This window comes from Arachis hypogaea, chromosome 17, assembly GCF_003086295.3.
Source record: "Arachis hypogaea cultivar Tifrunner chromosome 17, arahy.Tifrunner.gnm2.J5K5, whole genome shotgun sequence".
In the NCBI taxonomy this organism is placed as follows: Eukaryota; Viridiplantae; Streptophyta; class Magnoliopsida; order Fabales; family Fabaceae; genus Arachis; species Arachis hypogaea.
In genome coordinates, this window is record NC_092052.1 from 51,883,768 (window position 1) to 51,888,767 (window position 5,000).

At 36.8% G+C, this 5,000-nt stretch overlaps 1 long non-coding RNA gene across 1 annotated transcript in view; it reads left to right on the forward strand.

The window, feature by feature from the left end:
* Positions 1–5,000, forward strand: part of LOC140180957 (uncharacterized) — a 9,924-nt gene that overhangs the window by 4,056 nt on the left and 868 nt on the right. The window lies entirely within an intron of this gene.

Genomic DNA, 5,000 nt, shown 5'->3' on the forward strand with positions numbered 1-5,000 from the left:
TTTCCCACTCTTGGATGACACTCACACTCACTAGCCTAAGCCAATCAAAGATCCAAATAAAGGACATTCATTGTTTTCCGCTTTAAGGCTTGTAATGTGCTAAAATAAGAACAAGTGGGTTAAGCGTAGGCTCAAAATCGGCTAACAAAGGAGAGTAAAAGGTAAGGCTATTTGGATAAGTGAGCTAATGAAATGATGGCCTCAATCATATAAATGCATGAATACAAGGAATAATGGGACATATAGATTCAAACAAATCAAAGATTACAATCATAGAAAGAGAACAATTACACGCAAGAAGGGAAATAAGTGGTTATAAGATGTAACCACACCATTAGGCTCAAATCTCACAAGCTTGTGTTCTTAGCTCAAAACCATGTTCCAAAATAAATTCTTTCAAGCAAGTTCAACAAAAATTTTCAAATTGGTAGGTTACCCTAAAAACAATTTTCTTGGAAAAGAAATCATCACCATAACCAAGTAGTCCTAATATGAAAGAAGTGGTAAGAATATGTACAAATTCTAACTAACATGCAACCTATCATGCAATGCAATAGCTGCTCTAACAAAGAAAAATAAAATAAAAAAAAATTGCTGTTGAAAAGGAAATTGTTACCCATGGAGATCGGTCGAATGACCTCCCCACACTTGAAGATTGCACCGTCCTCGGTGCATGCAAAGAAGAGCAAGGTGGATGGGTTGCTACAATTGATGAGCTTCTTCGAAAGGTTGTGCGGATGACTTGTTCATTGCCCCATTTAAAAGCTTTTCCGTTTCCTCCTTTCTTGGTGGCCAGCCTAAAAGGAGAGAAAAAGAAAGAAAATGAAGCCTACAAAAAAGATATCAAAGTAAATAGAACATAGGCGGGGGCTAATGCCAAATAAGAGTATTATTCTCTACTACATGGTAGCTACAACATGTGAGTGAGAAATCAATATAAGCAAAAGGCATATCAACTGATACTTGATGCAAGAGTAAAGTTAAGGCATGTAGAGTATATTGAGCATCAAGATCAAATAAGAATTGACACAAACAAGATTAGTGATACGCATGAAAGCATTTGATTCTATCCTAACTCAATGATGAAGTGGTACAAGAAAAAAAACAAAGGGTAATGAATTAGGAAGGACTAAAGCACTAATCTTGTGTGTTGACAAATATTACAATTAATGTAACAAGTCATGAAGCACCAAAACAAATGCAAGAAATTCTCAACAATTGGGTGAGAGAATTCAACACCATTATTAAAATGAGAAATTTAGAAGATAAAATGAGAACAAATAGAATTAAAATGCAAAGAATAAAAGTATGCAAATGTAATAGACAAAAGAAAATGGAAGAAGAGAAAAAAATTTTTTTTTTTTTTTATTTTTAATTTTTTTTTAGTATTTTATTTATTTATTTATTATTATATATTTTTTTTATTATTAATTTTTTTTATTTATTTACATTAAAAGAGAAAAGAAAAAAAATCTTTCAAGAGAGGAAGAAGAAAAAAAAAATGAGAAAGAAAGAAGAAGAGAAGAGGAAAGAAGGAGAAAGGAGGGAGGAGAAAAGCAGGGTGCAAATCCGCGCGCGCGCGCACAGCGCGCTTACGCGTGGATGAGCTTGTGCTCCCAGCACAATGCTGGCACAACGCGCGCACAACTCTCTGGTTTTTGTACCAGAAGTTGCGGAAGTGCAATGTGCGCGCGCGCGCACAGCGTGCTAGCACGCCGATGCCCTTTTTTTTTTTTTTTTGCCCAAAAAGCAGAAAAAATGCCCAAGAGCTCCCTATAATGTCCAAAACTCCTCTTTATTCAATCAAATATCAAACAATTTACAAAAATGCAATTTGATTTTAGGATTTATTCATCTACTACTAATGAATACAACATACTAACAACCAATCTTTACAAACAAATCAATATGAAATGAAAATCTACCTACAATGGCAACTCAAATCACTTATTAAACAAAACTAAAAGTGGAAGGAAAGAGTTTACCATGGTGGGGTGTCTCCCACCTAGCACTTTTAGTTTAAGTCCTTAAGTTGGACATTTTGAGGAGCTTATTGTCATGGTGGCTTATGTTTGTACTCATCCTTGAATCTCCAAGGATCTTTGCTCCTCAATTGGTTGACAGAATTTCCAACCCTTTTCATCAAGCTTGGGCAAAGTTCTACCCAAGATATGAGTCCCCATAGTTGGTCTTCACATAGCGAACCGGGATCCTATATCTTGTCTTCACACCCATCCGTTAGTTGAGTTTCATGGTTTTGTCGGATGAGCGGTTGACATAAAGGTGATTGAAACATAGAATTCTCTTTACTCCACCAATGCTTCCTCCTAGATCCGTATAAAGTAATCCTTGTCCCAGCATCATCCCTATACCTTGAGGCCTTGGCCTTGATAAGCTTAACACCTATTTTCCAACCACTACACAACTCGTTTTTACTTTTAATTCCACAAAGAGTTCTAAGTTGACCATCATTTTCAAGCAAACCATATTCAAGTGAGAGATTAAAGCTCAGGGATAGAGATTTTACCCACTTAAATGTTGTATTGGATGGTAATTTGGGGAGATAGGCTTCCCCACACTTAGACCATGCAAGGTCCACTTTCTTGTGCTCCTCTTTAGTTGTTTCCACCTCTTCACAATTCTCTTCACTTTCAACCTCATCCTCTTTGTTACGTGGCTTGGTGTTATCTTCAAGAACTTCATCTTGTTTAATGAGAGGCGATTCAATTTTGGATAGAAATTCATTGATGAACAAGGTCATCTCTTGATCAACCTCTTCATATTCTTCAATTTCAATATACACCATGCCCTTCTCATCTTTCTTGGGAGGTTGTGCACACTCTTCTATAATTTCAACTCCATGTCCAACGGGTGAAGATTCCATTGTAGAGATCAACTCATCTATGATTGAATCCATTTCTTGATAAACCTCTTCCAAGTCTCCAATGATGATATGTCTTGGAGATTGCGAACCCTCCTCAACATCAATATAAAGCTTCTTGGAAGAGTTCTCCTTGATGCTACATTCCCATGGACTTTCAACATCTCTGAGATCTTCAACCACTTCTCCCCTTTCTTCAATGATCATAGGCTTCTCCAATTGTTCCAACACAAAATTTGACTCCTCCTTCTCCACCGAATTTTCTAATTTCTCCTTCATGCTTTGCTCTTCTTTTGACTTTTCCCATGTGGTCACGAAAGTACCTTGAGTATTCAAGCATTGGTGGGCTAAAGTGTGCACCACCTTGGTCAAATTGGTCACAAACTCAAGTGTATCCCGCTTCATGGCTTCTTGTCCTTGGAGTAACAAAGTGAGGAGATCGTTTATTGGGGCTCGGGGTGAATAGGAAAGTTCATTATTTTGGAGGGAGGGTTCATGGTAGGAAGGTGGTTCTTCTTGGTAAGGGTATGGACATGGTGAGGGTTGAGGTGGTTCATGGTAGTAATCTTGATAAGGTGGTGGTTCTAAGGGCTCTTGCTCATAATGGCCATAAAAATATGGTATGGATGATTGGTTATATGATGGATATGGATCATAGGGTGGTGCTTGGTGATGAAAGGCTTGTGAGAATGGTTGAGGTTCATGTTGAGGATGAGATTCATAGGCATATGATGGTGGTTGTTGAGTGTCACAAAGAGAATCATCATAGCCGCTAAGTTGGCATGCATTAGGATGGAAATTATACCTATAAGTATCCGGAGGTTGTTGCCAATAGGAGTGATCAATTCCTTGGGGCTCTTCCCATCTTTGTTGGTTCCATCCATGGTACATGTTGCCATTAAAGTCCATATTTCCTACAACACACTTAGAACCAAACTCAAAGCCAAAGTGGTGAGAATTCATAATGAGAGAACAAAATAAAACTAACAAAAATTAAGAAACAACAAAAGATAAACCTATTCACAATATTCACATATGTACAATAACCAATAACACAACACCATTGCAAATCCCCGGCAACGGCGCCATTTTGACGAATGGATTTTTGATGGTATAGAATTTCACAAATGAAATCTCGTTGAAGTATAGTCTCTAAACCAACAATAATCCTTTCATGCAAAAATTTGTTTGCCACAAGTACAAACCCCTAAAATCTATAAACCGAAGTATTTAAACCTCGGGTCGTCTCTCAAAGGACTTGCAGGGTAGTGTTCTTGTTATTGGTTATGGACTTGTTTATTTTGGGGTTTTGGATGAGGAATGTGAATAGTAAATGGTAGGAAAACTTTATTCACAAAATGGTCTTGGCAAGGTTTGGTTGTCAAGGGTCTTCATCATTATCACTAGCCACAAGTATGGTAGTTGCAAGGATTAATCCCACTTAGTCATCCTTAAATCGATTAACAAAGGAAAGTCAAGTGAGTTATATCAATCCTAGTCCATAAGTCCTAGCTTTCCACTAATTGGATTAATGAAGGCTAGAGTTAAGGGCTATCAACTATCAATCAATTGGACACTAGTGACTCAAGAAATCCTAAGTTACCTTCTCAAGCCAAGAACATTAAATTCTAGTCTAACATTCTTCCAAGCATTTAATCAAACACTTGGAAGGCACAAAAGAAAAGTATAGTCAATCACAACAAGAATGAATTCTAACTACAATTGAATGTAAAGAATTAACAACAACAATCAAGGAAATCACAATTATCATGAATTACCTCAAATTGCATTTATTGAAAGAAATTAAAGAGAACAAGAGTATCTCAATTACAAAACCTAGAAACAAAGTAAGAGAAATTACAACAAGAGAATAGGGATAGAGAGAAGAACCAAAGTGTAGCAATCATCAATTGAAGGTAGAAGTAGAAGGAGACTTGAATTAAACCTAGAACTATGAGATCCTAATCTAACCCTAATTCCTAATCCTAATCCTAGAGAGAAGAGAGAGCTTCTCTCTCTAGAAACTAACTACAAAGCTAAACTAAACTAATTGGTAACTAACATATGTTTCCCTCTTCACTCCTTGGGTTAAATAGCATCAGAAATGAGTTGGATTGGG